Genomic DNA, 15,374 nt, shown 5'->3' with positions numbered 1-15,374 from the left:
AACACTTTGGGAAACAGAGGCTGTTTATGTTTTTTTATGGTTTTCTGGTGGAAATAATGCCCTGAGTCATGTGAAGTTGTGGCTGCAAAATTGAACAGGGGACCAGACATTTTCACATTCAGGACACAAATACTCAGCCCCCGGGTGGCCACCATATCTGCTCTCTCCTTTGCCTGTTCACCCCAAAAGCTGCAGGACTCCCCTGCTTGTAATGACACCCACTACTTCTCACAAATTCCTGCCAAGTTCACGTCAGCAGCTGGTGGTGTCAAAGTCACCATTTGTACTGCTCTGAAGTCCCTCCATTACTTTACATCCCTTTTATTTTCTCTGTTGTCTTCCTAGCTACACTTGCATTCAGAAGCTGGTTACCACACTAACATTGCCTCTGTAATTGGTCCAGGATATAGGAAGTAGAGATTCAACTGTAACCAGCCTCAGAATACTTGTCATGCCACTCTAAGTTTCCCAACAAAATACTCTGGCATCCCTCATCTCACCCAAAGAACCACCACATTACTTAGAGGTTGTAAAAGTAGACAGCTTTCTCCACTGGGAACACTGTGGCTTGTGGTAGAGTTCTGCATTCAGTTTTTGCAACTACTTACAAAAAGACATGTTCTGCAAATTTTCTTGAAGTGTTTGGAATTTAAACTTTTATTAGATACAGAGCTGCCGGACTAACTGTAATCTATGAACATATGATCATATTACCATATAATGTTCATGTCTGCCCTAGAGACATGTAAGAACTTGAATTACACCTACAGCCTGTAGGCCTTTAGAATTGGATGTGAAGCATCCTGTGAGATAAAAAAAAAACCTCCTATCCAGTCACAGAACACCTAACAGACAACATTACATTAATGCCACTGAATACATTAGTAGAGTCCATGTATGGTTAAGTTACATCTCCAATTTTTCAGAGCTGGAAAGGAGATGTCTAGAAGAGCTGGAAAAGCTCAATTACCAAAACAGCTCAAAAGTTAAAGCAGACTCCTGCACCTCCCAGAGCAGAGGGTGGAGGGTAGAGGGTGCATTGCCCACCACCCTGTCCTCCCCCAGGATGTGGCATGTGGGGAAGCAGACAGGAGTGGGTGGCTGGGACTCGGAAGTGGAGAGGTGATGAAAGCAGGAGTGGAACTGCTCTGGTCCTAGAACAACAGGGCTGTAAACACTCAGCTTCAGTTCAACCCGCTCCCTCTCCCACTTTTCCTCCCACCTACATGACAAACAGAGCACTGTCAGGCACTTTCTGCCCATGACAGTGACTACTATCAGGAAAGCGACCAGGGTAAAAGCATGCCCTATAAAAGATCAGTCTGATTTTAAAGACTATGTTATAAACAATGATCAGCACTGTCAGAGTGTGACACTTTTGAGGTGCTCAAATAGGGAGGAGGAAGTTGAGGATCCATTTCCAGCACTTCCATGTCTTTTATCATTCCTATTTCTGACTTTTCCTTTGCCACTTTTTGTAGCACTGCCATCACTGGCAGGTAAAGGGGCAGCAATGTGACTTGGCCGTTTGGCTGATGGGGCTACATTCCCCAGCACTAGAATGAAGAGGCACTGGAAGAGGATCAGCTGGAAGATGTGAACCACAGTCCTGGCCTGTGCCAAACACTAAGCAGGTGACCCTGGATTAGGCTTTTAGTCTCTCTGGGCTTCTGGCTTTTTACTTATAAAAGAAGGTTTTGTCATTCCACAAATATATACAATATGAAATGTAACGTGAAAGTCAAACACAATGACATCTCACCTGCTTACCTCAGGGAACTGTACAAGCACTGAACACAATGTGAATGTAAACACAGAGTTAAGAAAACTGTTGAGGTAAAATGCTAAACTGAACATGGAGATAAAGTTTTAAGGATTTTCTTGGCTTTCTTTTTTAATTGCAACACTGAATTAATAGTTATTAGCTATACTCCACACCACCACCCATGTGAATAAATAAAGTAAGTAAGCACTGCCTGGATCCCTGCTATTGTCCGATGCTAAGCAGGATGAGAGGTATAAAAGAGGCTGAACAAGGGAGTCTTCTCCAGTTATGAGCTAAGTGAGGAGACACAATGGAAACCACCCAGGAATGGTACCTAGTCAGTACTCAAAGCCAAGATTACAGGCTAACAATCATAAACAGTGCAGGAATACAAAGAGGAGCTAGAAATATTTGGAGTAAATAGGGAAGACTCTATGAAGGGGATGGGGCTCCAACTAGTTCTTGGGGCAATTCTAAGCTGTTGTAACTGAGGACTGGATAGGAAAATGCTGGAGACTTCTGGCTTTTAATAAGGCCCAGGTTACCCTAGGAGGCTAAGGCACATAATGATTGGAACACATAAGGTAAGGCCAAAATGATTGAGGGTCGAGACTACCTGGCTGAGATCTGGTTGTGGTAAGTCTTTGACTTGACTTTAGATGTTGGAGGGTCAAAACTGTAGGTTGACTGAAAGGGGGGGAGAGAATATCCAAGAATTCAATAGAAGGAAAAATTCATGTATCAGGAATGAAAGCTCTTCATCAGAGTATCAGTGATCAGAATAGACACTTGAAACCAAAAACATACAGTTCCAGAAGCTGACAAAATGTGGAGGGTGGTGAGAGAAAGATAAATCAAAGACCATTCCAACCCTTTGGGAATTCAAGACCAGAAGAATGATTATCCCACTGAATAAGTGGAGATGTTGCAAGAAAAAGATTATGAAACCAGCTTTAGACATGTTGAATCTGACATATGAGCTAAGAGTAGGTGTTCTCTAAGAAGCTCAAAATTCAAAACTGAAGCACAGATCTAGAGTACAGGCTTAAGATGCAGATGGACAAGACGTGATAAATCTCCTAAAAGAAAACATAGGCAAAACATTATCTGACATAAATCTTAGCAATGTTCTCCTAGGGCAATCTACCCAGGCAATGGAAATAAGAGAAAAAATAAACAAATGGGATGTAATTAAACTCGTAAGTTTCTTCACAGCAAAGGCAACCATAAGTAAAACAAAACAACAACCTACGAATGGGAGAGAATATTTGCAAATGATACAACTAATAAAGGCTTAATTTTCAGGATATATAAACAGCTCATACAACTTACAAACAAAAAGACAAACAACTCAATCCAAAAATAGGCAGAAGACCTAAACAAGCATTTCTCCAATGAAGACATACAAATGGCCAATAGGCACATGAAAAAATGCTCAATATCTCTACTAAACAGAGAAATGCAAATCAAAACTACAATGAGGTATCAGCTCACACCAGTCAGAATGGCCATTGCTCAGAAGTTCATGAATGATAAATGCTAGAGAGGCTGTAGAGGGAAGGGAACCCTCTTGCACTGCTGGTGGGAATCCAGTTTGGTGTAGTCATTATGGAAAGCACGGAAATCCCTCAAAAAACTAAAAGTAGACTTAACCTATGACCCAGCAATTCCACTTCTGGGTATGTAACTGGAAGGAAATCCAATGTGAAAAGATACCTGCACCCCAGTATTCATAGCACCACTGTATACAATAGCCGAGACATGGAGGCAAGCTAAATATAGCAACAGATGACTGGATAAAGAAGTTGTGGTATATTTATACACTGGAATACTACTCTACAATGAAAAGGACAAAATAAAACTATTTGCAGCAACATGGATGGACCTAGAGATCGTCATTCTAAGTGAAAGGAGCCAGAAACAGAAAAAATACCAAATGATACCACTCATATGTGCAATCTCAAAAAAGAGAGAAAAAGACACTGTGAACTCATCAACAAAACAGAAACAGACTTGCAGACTTAGTAAACAACCTTAAGGTTACCAGGGAAAGGGGTTGGGAAGGGATAAATTTGGGAGTTTGAGATTTACAAATGTTAGCCACTATATATAAAAATATATTTTAAATAAAGTTTTTTCTGTATAGCACAGAAACCTATGTTCATTATCCAGCAATAACCTATAATGAAAAAGCTGATACAGCCACCAACCGAGGAAGCAAGAGAAGAAAGGAGTGTTAGTTATGCTGGGCTAGAGCCCACTTCTAAAATCCTTGTCAGCCACTGAGGCTGCCCCGAGTACACTGAGCCCTCCTCCCAGTGACAGGCTGACATGACATGCGTCCTGCAAACCTGGGGCAGCAGAGGCCGTCCCCAGGTCTGGCCCTGGGGGAGATGGGAGCAAGTCCACCTGCTCCCCCTGGGGCAGCACCCCTCCCCGCAGCCCCCGCCTACTGACCGCATTGCGGCTGCCTCTCAGGAACCCACTGACTTGAATACAAGTGATCCACAAACCTGGGGCAGTGGCAGGGAGATGGGCAGCGACCTGGCAAGCTGGTCGATTTGCCCCTATCTCCCCCATGGCCTGTCCAGGGCTCGGCCTCTGCTGCTCCAGGCATGGCCCCCAGGTCAGCCTGCTCCCGGGAGGAGGGCATGGTGTGGTCGAAGGCAATGGTGGGTTATGGGGTCTGCCCATGGGAGCCCGTGGATTTGCTTCAAACTCCCCAGTGCATGGCCTGAGCTTGGCCTCTGCTGCCCCAGGTTTGTGGAACTCAGCTTACAGGTCAGCCTGCTCCTGGAAGGCGAGTGTTGTGCTGTCAGGGAATGGCGGCAGCTGCCATGGTGGGATTGGGGCTGCCTTGTGAGAGTGCGGGGGTTGCGACCATTTCCCGCTGCTGCTGCAGCCATCCCAGCACACTGACGCAACTGCGCCCACCTCCCAGGAGCAGACTGACCTGTAACCTGAGTCCCAGGAACCTGGGGTTTTAGAGGCCACCCCCAAGGTCAGGCCGCAGGGAAGATGGGAGCAAATCCAGGGGCGCTCATGGGGCAGCCCCCATTCCATCAAAGGCCCCGCGACCGCACCACATCCACCTCCCAAGAGCAGGCCATGGTCTGAGCGCCAGTCGGAGATGCTCCAGAGCCGTCCGGCGCCCTCCCACCTCCCAGGGCTGTACCTGCTCTCCTAAACCGGGGTATAAGCGGCAGCAAAAATGCGGGGTTTGGGAACTACTAATAGCGAGGTTACCACGAACCACAGTGGCGGCTGGGACCCACCTCAGGGTCCTAATGGGACGCGCGGCCTGGACCTCACCTCCGCACCCCTCACTGTGTGCCTTCCCAGCTGCACAGACCAGGCATCACCCACCAGCTCCCCGAGCAGCGCACCCCCACCAGCGCCCCCTTACCTGCCTGGCAGCGGCAGCAGAGCAGAGGGCAAGCAGCGGCCCAGACCCCAAGCCGTGTTCCTCTTCCAGGAGCTGGGCCAGGAGCACCCTGCTCCTGCCAGCTTCCACGCTTTCTGGGTAGGTTCCGGTGTCTGCGCATCTGTCTGTCTGCACATGCGCACCCCTCCTCCTCCCGCCCGCAGCGCAAACTGCCCAGGTGGGTCTCTCCTGCTTTACTGGACCTGGCCACTTGGGCCGGGTGGAGCCAGGTGGAGCCCCTCCTGCTTGTCCTGCCGGGTCTCCATCCCCAGAGCCTTCAACCCGCCATTGACTGGGTCCTGGCACTGAACTAGAACCACGACTGCCCTGGGCCAGGCCACACCCCGCCAGCCCCACTTCCCCTGCTCACCTTCCCTTCCCTGTTACTACTCTCCCACCCCTGCCCAGGCCCAATATCCCACCAGACCTTGAAGACAGGGCTCCTTCTCCTCACCGAGGTCCCTGCCCTTATATTCCATCCTGCTAGGTCCTAATCTATGGCCCCTACATCCCCAAACTTACTCCACAACCCTCACCACAGGATCCCCAACACCCTGAAATTCCCCCCCACCTCTCAGCCAGGTCAGTTCCACTCTGAGCAGGCCCCACACCCCTCAACCTGTACCCCTTCACCACAGAATCCCCTTCATTCTGAGTGCACCCCTACCCTGAGCTGACTCCCTCACCCCTCACCCTGTGGTTGGGGTAGGGGAATCCGGGCTCCAGTAATGATGACTACTGCCACCAGTGGGGGATCCAGCCTTGTGTGAAACTTCATAGTTAATATCTGAGGCTACACGGTGAGGCAGGCTGGGCTGAAGGTGGTTCCAATTCCCTCCCTGGCACCCTGATCCCCGCACCCTGTGCCTCAACTGACTGAATGGGTCAGGGTGATCCCAGGCTGCCTGCCACTGGCCTGTGGGCTTTGGGTGATTGATGGCCTTGATGGTGATCTGGACCCCTGGGGCGGAGGCACTGGGCACGTGGACCTTTGGGGTGGGGGAGTTCAGAGGGTGCACTTGAGCCCAGGGGTAGACAGCAGATGGTGGGCTGTATGCATGGGACAGTGTGCATGGCCTGGGCTCAGCCCAGGTGGGTGCAGGGACGTTGTTCATTCACACCAGGCCAGAGGGAAGAGGGATGGGAAATTTTAAAGTGTCAAAGTTAGGAAGCCAAGGCTGGAGAGAAAAGTAGGCAGGTGCACTGGCCAGGTCACCTTGGAGCCTGCCACGACACTGTTCCCTTGCATCAGGGGAGACTGGCAGTTGACTGGCCAATGAGACATCCCCTGCTGTGGTATAGTTTACAGGCAACTGAAGGGATTTTGACAGGTAATTTTAATCCAATAATTGTCACTTTCTCTGCCGGAGATCAGATCCAAAGTCATGGTGATTCTGGCAGGGATCCTGCCTGAACTCCAGCCTGGGACAGTGGAGGACCCATCCAGGAATCATCCTCTTAGCTCTCACCAAAAGGCACTGTAATAGAGAAGAACAAATCTGACTCCATATTGGATCTGTTCCTTTTGCTTTAACCCTCTGCTCTGTTTTCTAGGCTTAGTCTTGCTAGTTCTGCACCTTTTATAAAACAATGTTGCCTTTAGCCTGAAATAAACAGAAGAGCCTATTTTCAAAGCTCTGACCTTTAAGGATATTAACACTTTTGCACTCCTATAAAGATAACAAGTTGCAGAATAGAAAAAGTTTGTTTTGTTGCAGGTTTTACAGGAATACCATGATCTGACCCACGTGGGCAGCTGCAAAGGATTCCAAGAACAAAGAAATCCTACACCAAGAAGTTTGCAACAACCAGCCACAGCCCCTCCCCTTTTTAGAAAAAAAGGAGCCTGAAGTCTGACTTGGGGAAGATGGTTCTCCAAGATATTAGTCTGCCATTATCTTGGTCTGCAGCTGTCTATGTAGACTAGGTCATAGTGCCTCTGTAAAACCTCTAAAAAAACAAAAGTTATTTTCTATTCTGCAACTTGTTGTCTTTATATAAGTGCAAAAGTGTTAATATCCTTAAAGTTCAGAGTCTTGAAAATAGGCTTTCCTGTATATTTCAGGCTAAAGGCAACATTGTTTTACAAAAGGTGCAGAGCTAGTAAGACTAAGCCTAGAAAAGAGGGCACAGGGTTAAAGCCAAAAGAGCAGATCTTCTATGGAGTCAGATTTTTTTCTTTTCTATTATAGTATATTCTATTTTCATGTTTTAAGTTTATAAGAATAAAGTTTAGTCTTTTGCCATTTTAAATTGTGCAATTTTAAGGAGCATTAAGTGCATTCACAATGCTGTGAGACCAACACCACTTGTTTCAGACTATTTCCTTCCTTAAAGTAAAAGCTTGTATCCAAAGAGCACCCCACATCCTACCTCCCCCAGCCCATGACAAGCCCTAATCCCCTTTCTCTCTCTGTGTCTTTACCTATCCTGGAGCTTCCCTATCAATGAAATCATACAAAAGGTGTTTTTATTTTTTTTGCCTGCCCACATATCTTAAGCAGGGATTGGTGAATTTTTTTGTTTGTTTGTTTTTACATGAATTAGCATTTTTGTATTTTGAGAGGAAAATCCAGATGGATTAAAGATGAGATGTACCAAATGAAGCCCTTTTAGTAACTCTGTGCATAATCTCGGGGTAGGCACTGCTGTCCTAAGTGTGAAACCAGAGCCAGAAGGGAGATGCTTAGCTCTTCCTGTGACAAAATAAAACCAAACCAAACCAAACCAGAAAACAAAGGCCAAGAAAGACAGCTGGAAAGACAAACCACAACCTGGAAAAAGTGTTCCTCGTGACCCATGGTTGGAGAAAAGCTTCACATACCTGTAGTCTAAAAACCTCCTGAAGTCCAGTGTTCTGAAAAGAAAACACACACAGGCAGTTCCAATGAGAGGCAGTGCAGGTGGCCAGTGTGTGCTAGAGATGCTTGACCTTTCAGGTGAGGACGCAGGCAGATGGACAGACTGCAGAGAAAGCATTGGCCACCATCACACTGGCAAGTCTTTAGCCCAGTGACAACCAGCCCTGGTGACAATGTGAGCAGGCAAAGGCCCCAGCAGGTCCCCTGGAGGGAAGAGCAAATGGACGCTCCTCTCTGGCAGAACAAGGTGCAGGATACATCAAAGTGCCACAGGTGCATCCCTTCCCTAGCAGTGCTGATCCTTAAAGCAGATCTCACCAAAGTTCTTGCACAATTTTCAAAGATAATTTTTCTTCAGTAACATGAATTCAAATAATCGATATGTCATCAAGGCATTTTCAGAAGTGACCTGCCCTGGGCCCTAACAATACATACACATAAATACACACATAGACACATAAATATATACACACATACATCCAGGAAAAGAGATAGACAGACTGAAACACAAAGAAGCAGAGGGAGACAGAGAAACAGAGAGAGAGACAAGGCAGAGAGAGAGGCACTGAGAGACAGAGTCAGAGAGAAGGAACACTGGAACTGGTAATGAGTGGAACTCATGCACATTTTCACAAGTCAGTCTACATGTCAGAACCTGGTCCCAATTTCCACCCACCCTCCAGGGGAGGGTGTGGGGATCACACAAGGGCATGTGAACAGAAGGCAAATAACAGGAAGCCATTGTGGGGCAGCCCACCACAGAGGCCGAGCTGGGACACTGGGCCTGTATGTCAACATGACAGAATGACCTAGGAGGTTGTATACAAGAGCAGAAAATGTCAGAGTTTTACTTAATTTCAATCCCACAACCGGGAGCTGGGAAGCAAGCAGCAAGGAGAGTGACTTTCTCCGGACCCCAGGGGAGACACCAGTCAGTTTGGCATGTGCTCTGTACTCTGACAGGCCTCTATGGGGTCCTTCCTTTGCTGAGTCTGTGCACAAGCTCCCTGTGATGACAGCCTGTGGAGGTGACAGATGCAGTAGGTGTTCCTTGGTCTAGAGACAGGATGGCTTCTTGAGGAAGCAGGGGCCAGAATGATCCCCACTGTGCTGATGGGGGATTGGGGAGACCCTGAGAGGCACGTGGCTTGTCCAGGGTGACAGCACTGCTGAGTGGGGGGAGCCAGGTGTGAACCCAGCTGTGTCCTCAGATCTGCCGCCCTGGCTGCATCCAGGCCTCCCCAGGGCTTTGGGGGTCTGAGTTGGTGTCACTGTGTGTGGACATGGCATGGAGTGGGAAATGAGCCATTGGCAGCCCAGAAAGTCCCTTGGGGAGCTTTGTTTAGGGAGGAGTCTTGGGTAAGGGGACCCCAGGAAGTGACCTCACTTCCCTGGCAATAGAGCCCAACATAACTTAGAATCAAGGTCACCAGGCACCCACTCTGTAGAGAAGTCCCTACTCAGCTCACTTGGTTGGAGACAGAGGCATGTTTGCTGCATCCCAACATCCCAAGGCCGCAGCCTCCAGAAAACCTGCAGTGAGGGGCTGGGTAAGTTCTCACTAGATGCCGCTGGCCTTTTGGCCAGAGAGACCCAGAGGTAACACAGGGAGGCCCAAGGCAGGCCCACCCAGGCCGGGTCACCACTCAGATCCCACCCAGATAGCCCCACGGCCCCTTCCTGGCTGCTGGAGGTGGAGCAGTCACGGTGGGGATGGGTTTCTGTCTCAAGCAAGAGCACGTCAGAGGCCTGGGGAGCCGGTCACATCCACAGCCCAGGTCAAAGCTGGCTGGCTGGGATGTGGAGAGCTGGGGCAGGGTCCTACTGCCCAAGGTGGAGCCCGTGACCTCTGGGTGTGTCTCTTCCCTCCCAGGTGACTGAGGTGACCAAGGTCCCAGTCTGATCTGGCAGCAGAGGGTTGACTGGGCAGAAGCAGGAGTGGTCCTGGCCAGACAGAGCTCTGAGACCTCCGGCACGGGCCGGCTGCTGGTCACTGGTGTCATTGCAGAGCTGGACACCACAGGAGCTTGTGGATGAGGACACCCACGTCACCTCTCTGATTGAGGGGCTGATGTGCCATTGTTCTGAGGGCCAGCGCAGTGTCCAAGTGAGTCTGGATATGGAGTGTTCCCCACCACCATGACCCAGAAATGAACCAGGCAGACTTCTGGCCCAGACATCACCCAGGCCTCTCCCCAGTCACCTGCCCAAGGCTGACGGGCAGCTCAGCACACCCGGCTCCGACCTGGAGCACCATGCCCACCTCGCTGCAAGTCAGGTAGAGGGCCAGGAGCCCCCTGAAGCACAGCCCAAAGGTGAGAAGGGCAGGGCTGGTGCATGTGTGTAGGTGAGGGAGGGGTGAATGCTGGGCCACACAGGGAGGTGTCCCCAGAGGCTGCTGTTGGGACCAGAGCAAAGACTGCCCTCAGACCACCTGTTTGGAAGAATTCAGTCACAGGATATCAAGTGGGCACTTCCTGGGTGGGAGCTGTCTGGAAAGCTCTGGGAAGGTTTCTGTACTTGAAAAGGCACATAGAAAGGGAGGCACGTGGGTAAGGTTTTCCTCTCTCACAGCATGAGCACTTCCACAAGACTTAAAACTCTCTCCACTTCCAACAGTTACAGATCCAGAGCAGGCAGGGGCAGGGGAAGGTGCCAGAGACTAAAGAAAGGACTATCTGGATCCAGCAGGAGAACCTGAGCTCCCGCGTGCCACTCCTGAATCTCCTCCTGAACCTGCACGTGCACCTGGATTGCTGGACAATGGATAACAAATTCAGGCATCAGCACCACCTAGGGCTGAGTCCCCTCTGTGCCCACCCACACCTTCTTCTCCAAAATCTTACAAACAGTCCCCTCCCCCACCCGAACTTGACTTCCCTTCCACTGGAGATGTTTTTGTTTGGTTTTCTTTAGTTTCCTTGGTTTGTTTCACATCATTTATGGCATCCTTTATTTTTCTTTTTAAAGTTTCATGTAATAAAACATAGACTTTTCCCTTTTTAAAGTGTGCAATTCAGGAGCATTAGGGGCATTCACAATGTTATGTGACCATCACTACCATCTAGTTTCACACTATTTCTTTCCTCAAAGTAAAACCCTGGATCCAGAGCTTGCACTCCCCTCCCTCATCCCCCAGCCCCTGACAACTCCAAGTCCTCTTCCTTTCTGCGTGTCTTTATCTCTCCTGGGTTTTCCCTGTCAATGAAACTTTACAAAAGTTTTTTTTGTGTGTGCCTGCCCACATGTTTTAAGCTGGGGTTGGTGATTTTTTTTTTGTGTTCACTTGAAATATCATTTTTTTATTTTAATGGGATATCCAGGGGATTAAATATTTGATGTACAAAATGAAGCCCTTTTAGTAACTCTGTGCATGATCTCAGGGTAGACACTGCTGTTCCACCTGTGACATCACAGCCAGAAGACAGAAGGGAGATGCTTAGCTCTTCCTGTGGCAAAGACAAAGCTAAACAAATCAAAAAAATTAGCAAGAGCCCAGAAAAACAACTTGAAAGACAAATCACAACCTGGAAAAAGCATTCCTCATAACCTAAGGTTGGAGAAAGGTTTCCAATCCCTGTAGTCCAAAAACCTCTCAAAACCCAATGTTCTAAACAGAAACAGAACAGACATGGGCAATTCCAATTACAGGCAGTGCAGGTGGCCAGTGTGTGTTAGAGATGCTTGACCTCTCAAGTAAGGACACAGGCAGATGGAAACACTGCAGAGACAGCACTGGTCACCATCACACTGGTGGGTCTTTAGTCAGGTGACAACCAGCCCTGGTGACAATGTAAGCAGGCAGAGGCTCCAGCAGATCCCCTGGAGGGAAGAGTGAGGGGATGCTCCCTCCAGGAGAACAGGGTGCAGGATGAATCAAAGGGACACTGGTGCATCCCTTCCCCAGAAGTTCTGATCCTTACAGTTCATCCCATTAAAGTCCTTACACACCTATCCAAAGATGTCTTTTCAAGGGTGTCCATCACAGCACTGGTTGAAACAGTCAGAGTTAAAGCAACACTAATGTTGATGGAGAGGGGATGGGGTCCATTCTTTCTGGTTCATGTGGATGAATGAATGCTGTGAAATTGGAAAAGTGGGTGCCTGGTCTCAACCCAATGTCAAGGATGGCCTCAGGGTGGAAGTATGCAGACCCACCATCTGCATCCAGGGTCCCATCTGCACAACCACATATGCGTGAAATCAGCATAGATGGAAATTGACCTGATTGTGGGTGTGTGAGAGACAGAGATGGAGAGAAACAGACTGAGAGACACAAAGGCTGAGACATAAGCACCAAATCATTCATGACAGTCACCTCTGTGGGTGGGATTTACAAATCTCTTCTCTTTTAAGTAATATTTCAATTTTTTGTAATGTGTCTGTATTGCTCTACTAATTCAAAAAGGATTAAAATCCTATGTTAATGTGACCCATTCATTACTCATCTATGGAGTAATTAAAGTACATTAATCCTATTTTTAAAAGAATTTAAAGCCTTCTCAGGACTCAAATCCATGTCAGCTCCATGGCAGTAGAGGTTCTCCAGGAGGTCGTGTCTGTTCTGAAGCAGCATCCAATAGAGGTGAGGATGAAGTACCAGACTTGGAAACTGAAGACTACAATAGATGAGATATTCTGTTGAGAGAAATTAAAACCTACATTCACAGAAAATAATCCCATATTCATGGAGCAGAAGGCTTCATTCTACCAAGATGACAATAGTCCACGAATAGATTTAAGGATTCAAAGAATGCCTACCCAAATCCCAGGTGGTGTTTTGCAGGAATTGACCATCAATCTAAAATTCACGTGGAAAATCCGGGGGCTCAGAATACATGAATGAATCTTGAAAAAGAATAACAAAGTTCTTGTTGGAACTTTGGAAAGTCAGATGGAACCCATGGTTAATACAAAAGCACTTTAGCTGAAGATACCTGAGATTCAATAGATGTAGAAGAAAGTCTGTCATGGAAGCCAATACTCTCCTCTCCCTTTGCCCTATTAAATTAGGTTGATAAAAAAGCCTTTAACTTTCACCATTTAACATGGTAGTTACTTTTCTGGTTGGCTCCTGTGTGTGTATAAATAAACCGTTTCTCGCATTTATCTCTTTACTTCTGTGGGTTCTTTGGGAGGGACTCTGGATGATGGAGACCTGCTCTTTTCTCACCTCCTTTAGTGACATCTTTTGTCCATGGTGAAGTGCTTAAAAAAAAAGAAAAGGCTCACTCGTTTTGGGTCAGATTTGGAGCATGTATACCTTTGGAGACCCCCTGGAGGAATAAGGGGGTTCAATACTGCTGGGAGAATTTACTGGTTTTCTTGGCCAAATGCCTAACAAGACGCTATTTGCAAGGATTTTTTTTTTAAAGATCCTTACCCTAAAATAAATACCCTATCTAAACCTCTTGGATGATCAAATAGAAAGTAAAAAGGAGAATCATATCTGGCCTAAGAACACTTCCTTAACAAAATGGAAGGACAGAATCAGATTCAGAGCAAAACTGAAAATCCATTTATACCATCAACCCTCGCACTCTTTTGAACACTATCCTCATGTAACCTGCCAGATGGCGCCCTGGAGAAGGTCCTTTGCCCGGAACACATGCTCAATTTCACAGCTCGGCCAAGCGGAAGGTTGGACCCCAGGGCCTTAGAGGGGCTATTTGTGAAACCTTCTCTGCTGAGACCCACCTGGTTGAAGGGAACTGCATGCTCTGAGGGAGAGAGAGCACACTGAGCCTCTGTGGAGGCATCTCTGAGATCATCCCAAAGGCACACAGCTTTAACTGGACACGGGAATTTTTGATTGGCATCTTAGTTGGAAATCTCCTCCTATATAGAAAGAAGCAGATTCAAGGTGTTGCAATTGGATGGGCAGGTTGGCCTCTCAAATTTGTCAATGAGGAGGACATGCAATTCTCTGCAGAAGTAGGAACACCCATCCCTGCTCTGCTGACTTCATATACACAGAAACACAGATGCTGCTCTAGATGGAATTCAACACCCACCAAATCTTCTTACCGACATCAACGTCCTCACTTTATTCTCCTGTCAAGTCTCTGCACAAAAACTGTGACTCAGCCCCAAATATCACATACTCATCACCCTGAACCACTCTGTGTCTCTCTGTGTCCAACTCGAGCATTAAGGCCTGTGAACATTATTGTCAAGTCTTGTCCCCATTTCAGCCCATCTGCTGCCATCATCCCAGCCCAACCTTGGTGTCTCTTTCCAGGTCAGCAGCCTTCTTCCCACTGGCTTCCCATCAGCTTACCTTGCCCTGCTTCCATTGTTTATTCCCCATACATTACCCACAATGATCTTATTAAAGTATGAATCAGACCAAGTTTTTCCCCTGTACAAAATAATCTTTCCATTTTCCATTCTATTCAGAAGAATATCCAGAGTCCCTACCAAGGCCCTGTGTGATCTGGTCCCTCACCCGTCTCTGCAGCCTCAGTCCTCACCGTTCTGCTCCAGCCCATCTTCACCGCCCAGATGGTCCCCACCAGGACAGCTGTGTTTGTGACTCCAAGTCTTGTACTTACACTTCTCCTGGACTGGGAAGCTTTTCTTGTCTGTTACCTACGTGGCTTATTCTTTTACTTCATTCAGTACTTTGTTCAAATTATTTTACCCTCAGAGAGGACTTATCTGACCACATTATTTAAAATAGCATGCACTTACTTCCTATTCAATCATTTTCTCCCCTAATATGCTTTATGTTTCTTTGTGGCAATTATTAGTACCAGGCAGTACATAATATATTTAGTTGTTTACTGGTTTATTGTCTGTCTTTCTTACTAGACCTATATTCATGGAACCACAAATAACTGTTTTAACCAGTAACTTTCAAACTGCCTTTAAATGAATTCTTTTATAAGTTGAGAATTTCACAGCTTTCCACGGGTTGCTTAGGGGAAAAAAGAGAAAGGATTCAGGTTGAACTAGGTTATTAAGGACCTGGCAGTTGGTTATTTATTTTATACATAGTAGTGTGTATCTGTTAATCCCAAACTCCTAATCTAACAAAAGACCGAGTTGGTTACTTTTATTAAAATTTTTTTTCTTTTTAAAGATGGATTGTTTGACATCAATTTTCTTCTTTGTTCATTTTCTAACAGAATTTTTCTTATTTTTTTTTTACATTGAGGCAGTGGGAATTGAACCCAGCACGTACTCTACCCCTTGAACTATACCCTCCCCTCCAAAGACAATTATTTTTATACTTTTACAATACCATACTGAATTAAAATTTTTTGTTCCATTTTCCCTTCAGAAAGTTTATAACTGAGGGAGAGACAGTCAGAGGAAGCCC

The sequence above is a fragment of the Vicugna pacos genome, chromosome 35 (genome assembly GCF_048564905.1).
Source record: "Vicugna pacos chromosome 35, VicPac4, whole genome shotgun sequence".
In the NCBI taxonomy this organism is placed as follows: domain Eukaryota; kingdom Metazoa; phylum Chordata; class Mammalia; order Artiodactyla; family Camelidae; genus Vicugna; species Vicugna pacos.
Note: the sequence above shows the minus strand (reverse complement) of the source record.